Source organism: Hyperolius riggenbachi, chromosome 12 (assembly GCF_040937935.1).
Source record: "Hyperolius riggenbachi isolate aHypRig1 chromosome 12, aHypRig1.pri, whole genome shotgun sequence".
Classification (NCBI taxonomy): domain Eukaryota; kingdom Metazoa; phylum Chordata; class Amphibia; order Anura; family Hyperoliidae; genus Hyperolius; species Hyperolius riggenbachi.
The window spans coordinates 180,166,512-180,176,302 of record NC_090657.1 but is presented as its reverse complement, the minus strand read 5'-3'; the positions used below and the strand labels follow the sequence as shown (position 1 = coordinate 180,176,302).

Sequence of the window (9,791 nt, the reverse complement as noted above, 5' to 3'; positions counted from 1 at the left end):
CTAAAATAATAATACAATAATTAAAAACTTGATTTTTACTTATAAATTCCTCACATTAATCATAACTGGATGAGTTGCATGTTCTTTGTCTAAATATTTGTGCATTTAAAGTTGTCCCCCTTTCCCTTTCCAGAAAGTCTCTCGGAAGGCCGATCTGGTGACGACTTTCGGTGATGCAGTTTGGTAATTTGGGTGAGCGCTGGTAATAAGGACAACATGAATCTAACTCAAGAGTTGCCAGACTGGTTTGGAAACATCTGTGTGAGCAGAAGGGGCGTGGCAGACAGAAGTCGATGATGCTTTCAGTTTCCGTTCCTGATGCCGAAGAACAGAAACTGTCTTGCCAGACCATGTGACCAGTATTACCATTCATACGAAGGAACAGGCAGTGGTGGTTCGTCAGCGCTGGAGGACGGAGGGAAATCCGACTCTCAGGCAATCCTCCATTTCAGGTACGTTTTTACCTTTCTATACTTCATTCCTATGCAGGCCAACTGCAGCTTAGAGTTCCCCAGCTGCCAAATGCCTCTGGTTTCCAGGGACAGCCCTCGATCTGACCATGCAACTCGTGTGTGTCAGTTTTCACTCAGATTTAATCTCAGTAATCTTTAAGGCCCATACCCAATCCAGCGATTTTCGTGGATGATTTTGCACGATGAACGTTGTTTTTTTTTCGCAACATCGCAGAAAATTGTTTAATGACAATTCAATAAATGATGTTTAAGGACATCCTTGGCGATCGTTCGTTTTTGAATGACAGACATATCCGATTAAGTCATTGAGGGTCATTCTGATCATCATTGACTAGCACGGGTTTTGTGGCGATCATGCAAACAATCGTTTGCATGATCGTTTGTGTCCGCCACTGCAAACAATGCTTCCAGATTCTGATTCAAATGCCCTAAATATAAATGGACCAATAGGTTCTGGTAAATAGTATTATGGAATATAGGTATGTCCCTTTTAGCCTTCATAAGATGCTAATCTCTTGATATGGGCAAATAGTACAAAGACAAGTTTTGAGTCAGATCATCTAATAATTAAAACATTATTAGAAACACATAAAACATATTTAAGAAAATGTGCATATAGCTAGAACAGACACAAGCTGATATAGCCATCACAGTAATCAGTGTTACATACAATAACAATTCCTCATACAATTTTTCGATTGATCCCCTGTTCGGGGGCTTTTGAATGGAATCCATTCCCAAGTATTGACCCCCACAATATAAACTAAAGTGTGGGGTCACACTGGGAATGGGATCAGAGTGTCCGTATATACTCTAATACAGCCTTTCTTAACCTTTTTACCGTGGAGGAACCCTGAAAATAACTTTCTCAAGGAACCCCTGCAAACAATTTTTTTGATCTCGAGGAACCTCTGCATTTTGCAGGAGGCATGGTCTATACAAGCTGGCGTGGCTGTTTATTTCACTATTCCCTATTACACTATACTGTGGCCCAGGGGTGAGCCTGGGGTGCCTGGCACCTGGGTGCAAGATTTTCTCTGGCGCCTATGGGAGTGGTTAAATTAACCACGCCTAGCCACATAACCACACCCATGTCCTGCCTAACCACACCCACACCTTCCACCTCTTTACGTATGCATGTGATACCCCATTCCTACCCCTCTTCCATGGGCTTGCTCCTGGCTGGCTTTGGCTGCCTGAGAGTCTGCTAGTTTCTGGACTGACTCAGGCTGAGAGGCTCTGCGAGTGCGACGCAGTCATACACTGCGTATTTATGGCGCGTATATCAAAAAAGGGCGCCTGGAAAAAAGGGCGCGGGGTGTAGCCGAAATTGTAAGCTTGAATGCAAAACCGTATTTTTCGTTAAAGAGGTTATAAACGATAATTTAGTGCTAAATAGGTTAAATAAACGGAAATGAAATGGCAAAATACCGTCTATAACAGTAAACGAATTCTGAAATGAAACGTCAAATAGCGTCTATAGCAAAAATGATATTTACACTTGTATTAAGCATAGTACTAGAATGGTAGGTTTTACAGGTATTTTACTACAATTATACCTAACTTTAGGGTCACATATATCTCTCCTTATCCCTATTCCTCACACCTAGACCCCCCTTTGTGTAAATACACATAATGTAATAAATTGTATATATTACATATATTGTACTATAACTATACCTAACCTTACTCTCATACAGAGCCCTCCCTGTACCTATCCCTAACCCCTAGACCCCCCTGGTGGTGCCTAAACCTAAGACTCCCCTGGTGGTGCCTAAACCTAAGACCCCACTGGTGGTGCCTAAACCTAACCACCCCCCTGGTGGTGTATATTGCACTGTACGTATACCTAACCCTCCCTGTACCTATCCCTAACCCCTAGACCCCCCTGGTGGTGCCTAAACCTAAGACCCCCCTGGTGGTGCCTAAACCTAAGACCCCCCCTGGTGGTGCCTAAACCTAAGACTCCCCTGATGGTGCCTAAACATAAGACCCCCTGGTGGTGCCTAAACCTAAGACCCCCCTGGTGGTGCCTAAACCTAAGACTCCCCTGGTGGTGCCTAAACCTAAGACCCCCCTTCTGGTGCCTAAACCTAAGACCCCCCTTCTGGTGCCTAAACCTAAGACCCCCCTGGTGGTGCCTAAAACTAACCACCCCCCTGGTCCTAACCCTCCCTGTACCTATCCCTAACCCCTAGACCCCCTAGTAATGCCTAAACCTAACCATCACCACTGCACAAAACACACTAAACACATATAAACAATAATATATTTAATCCTTAACCACTTTACCCCCGCGCGTACGTATTTCTCTGCCCCTTTTTCCATCCTTTAACAACCAGGGACGGAGAAATACGTACTTTCCGCGTTCCCGACGCTGTCCGCGCTCCCGCTCGTAAACACGCCGCCCGCCGCTAGTAAACACGCCGCCGCCCGCTCGCCCAGAGATCAATGAACGGGAAAATCCATTCCCGTTCGTTGATCTAAGCCCCGCAATGATCCGCTGCTCTCCTATGGGCAGCGCGATCATTGTGAGAAAAAACTCGCGTGTCCAGCCTCCTTATACTTCCTCCAAGCTTCCGGAAGGAAGCTTGGAGGTCGCATTAAAACAAAAAGTTACTGTGGCCATCTTGTGGCCAAATAGTAAACTACACCCTACACATTTTTCACATACAAATAAATGACTTTTACACATAAAATTAACTCATTACCTCCCACACTCCCCATTTTTTTTTTTTTTTTTGTAATTAAAAAAAAATTAAAAAATTTACAATTAAAAAAAATACATAAATAGTTACCTTAGGGACTGAAATTTTTAAACATTTATGTTAAGAGGGTATAACACTGTTACTTTATAAACTATGGGCTTGTAATTAGGGATGGACGCAAAAATGAAAAAAATGCACCTTTATTTCCAAATAAAATATTGGCGCCAAACATTCTGACAGGGACATAATTTAAATGGTTTTATAACCGGGACAAAAGGGCAAATACATTTCATGGGTTTTAATTACAGTAGCATGCATTATTTAAAAACTATAATGGCTGAAAACTGAAAAATAATTATTTTTTTCCCCACATTTTTCCTATTTTCCCATTAAAACACATTTAGAAAAAAATAATTCTTGGCATAATGTCCCACCTAAAGAAAGCCTAATTGGTGGCGGAAAAAACAAGATATAGTTCATTTCATTGCGATAAGTAATGATAAAGTTATAGACGAATGAATGGAAGGAGCGCTGAAAGGTGAAAATTGCTCTGGTGCTCAGGGGGTAAAACCCCTCAGTGGTGAAGTGGTTAAAATACTTCACTCCAAATAACATGAATAAAATAATTTATATGTTTGTAATAGAATAACTAGCCTTAAAATCACGTAGAAATCTTAAAATAACAGTAATTTGTAATAGAATTACTAGCCTTAAAATCACGTAGAAATCTTAAAATAACAGTAATATTTAAAGCGATATTTTAGTAACTATAATCAACGCATTAGAAGTGTAAAAACAAAGTTAATACCATAAGCGATGTATTTCTAATACAATCAGGTTTAGAAACGTTATTTAAGCATTATACATATTAAAACGAATTTTAAATGATAAAAGAAGTGTAAACGAAATTTTAGTTGTTATAGTTTTATAAGCGCAATTTTAAAACGAAAAAAACTAGTTAAAACCCATATAAGCGAAATTTACAAACGAAAAAATAAGTATAATACAAAGTCTAAACGAACTTGTAAACGATATTTGTTATAAACTTTATCCTGTAAACGAAAACCTTTGTTAACACGATCCCTGTAACCGCTATTTCTCGTGCGCCCTTTTTTCCTGTCGGGCGCCGTATAGCCGATATTTTGCATTGCAGTCTATGGCGGCGCCCTTTTTGTCCACTATCCCTGTGCACCCTTTTTTACTAGTTCCATTTATGGCTGCCTGCGGCCACCCTACTCTTCCTTCCTCACTGAGCGCCGCTATAGGCTGATTCCCATTACAGTCTGTGGCGGCGTTGGCTGCGCCCAAAGCTAGCAGCGCTGAAAAGCACTGCTCCGGGTATATGTCCCCAGTATATGTACGAGGGATATATGTGCCCAGTAGATGTAGCCAGGGGTTATATGTGCCCAGTAGATGTAGCCAGGGGTTATATGTGCCCAGTAGATGTAGCCAGGGGTTATATGTGCCCAGTAGATGTAGCCAGGGGTTATATGTGCCCAGTAGATGTCGCCAGGGGGTATATGTGCCCAGTAGATGTAGCCAGGGGGTATATGTGCCCAGTAGATGTAGCCAGGGGGTATATGTGCCCAGTAGATGTAGCCAGGGGGGTATATGTGCCCAGTAGATGTAGCCAGGGGGTATATGTGCCCAGTAGATGTAGCCAGGGGGTATATGTGCCCAGTAGATGTAGCCAGGGGGTATATGTGCCCAGTATATGTAGCCAGGGGGTATATGTGCCCAGTAGATGTAGCCAGGGGGTATATGTGCCCAGTAGATGTAGCCAGGGGTGTATGTGCCCAGTAGATGTAGCCAGGGGGTATATGTGCCCAGTAGATGTAGTGAGTGACAGGGACTCCCTTTAGTTAGTTAGTTAGTTAGTGAGTGACAGTCCGCCCCCCCTCGCCGCTGCCGCCGCCCCCCCTCACCTGGCAGTGTAGTCAGACCTCGATCAGCGGGCGACCCGACCAGTATGAGCGGGCGCCGGACGCACCCGCTCTATATGCGGAAGTGATGTCACTTCCGCATATCAGTGCGGCGTGCTAGGTCCTAGCGCCCGCACTATTGGTCGCCGCCTGATCGAGGTCTGACACGGCGCCAGTGCACCTGCTGCTAGAGGGAGGGAGAGAGGCAGAGCGGCGGCCACAGGGGGAGAGCGACGCCGGGCGGCGCCTCTCAGAAGCAGGCGCCTGGGTGCCTTGCACCCGCAGCACCCGCCTAGGCTCGCCCCTGCTGTGGCCTTATCCTAGCAGTGCTTCTTATTAATGTGCTCCTCATTATTCGGACCCCCAATTTAGTTCTTCTTTTTACAGTACGCCCTATTATAATGTGCTCTTCTATATTTCCCCCACGATGGGGGGGGGAAATGCCAAGAAACCCCTGCAGAGTGCTCAAGGAACCCTGGTTGAGAAAGCCTGATCTAATAGCAAAAGATATACAATGACCAAGATATCCAGATTCTGCCAGGTGGATCGGGGAACGATTGGTTGTTGGCTGACATCCACGATCCATCTGGTCATTATCTGATGGTTTGTATTTACATTAACCATTACTGCCGCACGGACATGAGTCTCATGCCCACGGCAGGTGCTGCTGTAGCCGCAGGGACGTAAGACTCATGTCCGTGCAGTCTGCGGGGCTGTGAGCGCGATCTCGATGGTCCCGGTAACAGGGAGGATTGGTGGCAGGGGACAGAAGTCCCCTGAGTCAATCTGTACTTGTCCGGTGAGAATGTTCACTGTTTTTGTTCAAAAACAGTGATCATTCTGAAATGGTGCTGCCGCATTCTCTCCCGCTTAATCGTTTCTGCCGCTCCTGACGCCGTTCCCATTCATTTATCTCCCTTCATGGTCCATGTGATCGTTGGCCTCAATGAGATGCCTACGTCACTTCTGAAGTAACACAGGCACCCATTACTTCCTATTTAGCATCGCTGATGCTCAGGACCAGATCTAGACTTTTTTCCGCATGAGGCAAACTTATGAGATACTGCTCCCCCCCCCCAGTACAATAACCCCCCCCCCCCAGAATAGGTACCCTGGAGGGGGTAGCAGGCAGGAAGGGGGGCAGAAGGCACAGCGGCGGAGAGGGGGGGTCGGACCCCCCCCCCTCCTCCCTCACCTGGGTCCCCCCGATCTGCGTTCTGCCTCCAGATATTAAGCCCAGCAGCGTAGTAATACCAGGCAGTGGGCGGGGATGACTCACCTCTTTCACGTTCCAGCGTGCGTTCCACTCTCGTCACTTCCTGCAATGCCGTCCACTTACACTTAGAGTAGAGATGGCCCGAACCTCCAATATTCGGTTCGCGAACCGCAATAGACTTCAATGGGGATGCGAACTTTGAAAACTAGAAACATTTATGCTAGCCACAAAAGTGATGGAAAAGATGTTTCAAGGGGTCTAACACCTGGAGGGGGGCATGGATGAGTGGGATAGACGCCAAAAGTCCCGCGGCAAAATCTGGATTTGACGCAAAGCAGCGTTTTAAGGGCAGAAATCACATTGCATGCTAAATTGTAGGCTTAAAGTGCTTTAAAACATCTTGCATTTGTATACATCAATCAGGGAGTGTAATTAGTGTACTACTTCACACTGACAGACCAAACTCACTGTGTAACGCACCACACACAGCTGTTTGTGTAGTGACGGCCGTGCTGGACTACTGCGCACCATGGCGAGATTGCTCTTCCTCACAAAGTGATGTTTGGTAATGTCAGACTGCCTTATCAACTTTCGATGGTTCTTTCGCTACCATAGTTAAAGCTTACATCTATTTTTTTAAATTACTTTTTCTGCTGGTTGTTCAGTACCTGTAACGAGAATCTGTTATGGAGGGCAAGTCTGCTGTTCATTCAACTGTGTGAAACCTTCGATGGTACTTTCTCAGTACCATGGTGACCACGGCTAATGGCCGGGGAATCAGGGTTCAATCCCGGTCCGGAGTTGGAGCCTGAGAAACGGCTACCACCACACATCCAAGGAAGGCAGCAGGCATGGCATGCACGTCCCGAGGTAGTGACAAAAAATAGCAATACAGGAGAACTTTTGAGGCCCTGCTGTATATGAGACAAATCAACTTTAAATCCTTTAATGACAATCTGTTATGGAGGGCAAGTCTGCCATCCATTCATTCAAGTGAAAGGTATGCACTGACTGCCAGGTATCATGCAATGTGCAGTCACAGATGCAGTGACTGCAAATAGCTGTTTGTGTAGTGACGGCCGTGCTGGACTGTTGCGCACCATGACAAGAGTGCAGGCGATGGCGGCTTTCCAGCCCATATGGTTGGGCTGAGGTAGCTCAATAACAGAACATCAGTGACTATCCAGCTGATCGAATTTGGTCTGTCCACAATGAAGCAACGACCTTCTTATCTTAGGTGTGCCCCCTCCCCCCCCCGAGACACTCATATAGCCGGCGGTCATTGCAATGCAGGGGCGTCGCTAGCCCTATTTTGGGGGGGCACGTGCCCTCAATCTGTCCTGGGGTGCCACGGATCTCCGCCCGGCCGCCCCCTCTGGCAGCGGCTCTCTCCAGCCGCCGCCGCCAGGGGCGTCGCTAGCCCTATTTTGGGGGGGCACGTGCCCCCAATCTGTCCTGGGGTGCCACGGATCTCCGCCCGGCCGCCCCCTCTGGCAGCAGCTCTCTCCAGCCGCCGCCGCCGCGTCACTCAGACCTCAGGATCAGGCGGCGAGCCGGCGACCACTCCCTAAAGGGGCTCCCTGGCACTCCCTAAAGGGGCTCCCTGGCAGGGAGGCCCTAAAGGGCCTCCCTGGCACTCACTCACTCCCTAAAGGGGCTCCCTGGCACTCACTCACTGCCTGAAGGGGCATCCTGGCACTCACTCCCTAAAGGGGCTCCCTGGCACTCACTCACTCCCTAAAGGGGCTCCCTGGCACTCACTCACTCCCTAAAGGGGCTCCCTGGCACTCACTCACTCCCTAAAGGGGCTCCCTGGCACTCACTCACTCCCTAAAGGGGCTCCCTGGCACTCACTCACTCCCTAAAGGGCCTCCCTGTCACTCACTCACTCCCTAAAGGGCCTCCCTGTCACTCACTCACTCCCTTAAGGGGCTCCCTGGCACTCACTCACTCCCTAAAGGGGCTCCCTGGCACTCACTCCCTAAAGGGCCTCCCTGGCACTCACTCCCTAAAGGGGCTCCCTGGCACTCACTCACTCCCTAAAGGGGCTCCCTGGCACTCACTCACTCCCTAAAGGGGCTCCCTGGCACTCACTCACTCCCTAAAGGGGCTCCCTGGCACTCACTCACTCCCTAAAGGGCCTCCCTGTCACTCACTCACTCCCTAAAGGGCCTCCCTGTCACTCACTCACTCACTCACTCACTCACTCACTCCCTAAAGGGTATCCCTGGCACTCACTCACTCCCTAAAGGGGCTCCCTGGCACTCACTCCCTAAAGGGGCTCCCTGGCACTCACTCACTCCCTAAAGGGGCTCCCTGGCACTCACTCACTCCCTAAAGGGGCTCCCTGGCACTCACTCACTCACTCCCTAAAGGGGCTCCCTGGCACTCACTCACTCCCTAAAGGGGCTCCCTGGCACTCACTCACTCCCTAAAGGGGCTCCCTGGCACTCACTCACTCCCTAAAGGGCCTCCCTGTCACTCACTCACTCCCTAAAGGGCCTCCCTGTCACCAACTCACTCACTCCCTAAAGGGCCTCCCTGGCACTCACTCACTCCCTAAAGGGGCTCCCTGGCACTCACTCACTGCCTGAAGGGGCTCCCTGGCACTCACTCACTGCCTGAAGGGGCTCCCTGGCACTCACTCACTACCTAAAGGGGCTCCCTGTCACTCACTATCGGGGTCCCTGTCACTCACTCCCTAAAGGGCCTCCCTGTCACTCACTCACTCCCTAAAGGGCCTTCCTGTCACTCACTCACTCCCTAAAGGGCCTCCCTGTCACTCACTCACTCCCTTAAGGGGCTCCCTGGCACTCACTCACTCCCTAAAGGGCCTCCCTGTCACTCACTCACTCCCTAAAGGGCCTCCCTGGCACTCACTCACTCCCTAAAGGGGCTCCCTGGCACTCACTCCCTAAAGGGGCTACCTGGCACTCGCTCGCTCCCTAAAGGGGCTCCCTGGCACTCACTTGCTCCCTAAAGGGGCTCCCTGGCACTCACTCACTCCCTAAAGGGGCTCCCTGGCACTCACTCACTCCCTAAAGGGGCTCCCTGGCACTCACTCACTCCCTAAAGGGGCTCCCTGGCACTTACTCACTCCCTAAAGGGGCTCCCTGGCACTCACTCACTCCCTAAAGGGGCTCCCTGGCACTCACTCACTCCCTAAAGGGCCTCCCTGTCACTCACTCACTCCCTAAAGGGCCTCCCTGTCACTCACGCACTCACTCCCTAAAGGGCCTCCCTGTCACTCACTCACTCCCTAAAGGGGCTCCCTGGCACTCACTCACTGCCTGAAGGGGCTCCCTGGCACTCACTCACTGCCTGAAGGGGCTCCCTGGCACTCACTCACTACCTAAAGGGGCTCCCTGTCACTCACTATCAGGGTCCCTGTCACTCACTACCTAACTGGAGGCGCCTGTCACTCACTAGCTAACCTGGGGGTCCCCGTCACTCACTACCTAACTTGGGGGGC

The 9,791-nt window shown here is 49.2% G+C and overlaps 1 protein-coding gene across 2 annotated transcripts in view; it reads left to right on the top strand.

Moving 5' to 3' along the window:
• The first annotated feature begins 378 nt into the window (after positions 1-378).
• Positions 379-9,791, top strand: part of LOC137542575 (uncharacterized) — an 83,727-nt gene continuing 74,314 nt past the window's right edge. For both annotated transcript variants that reach the window (XM_068264599.1, XM_068264598.1), the window contains exon 1: positions 379-452. The gene's annotated coding sequence lies outside the window, so the exon portion shown is untranslated. The remainder of the gene's footprint in view (positions 453-9,791) is intronic.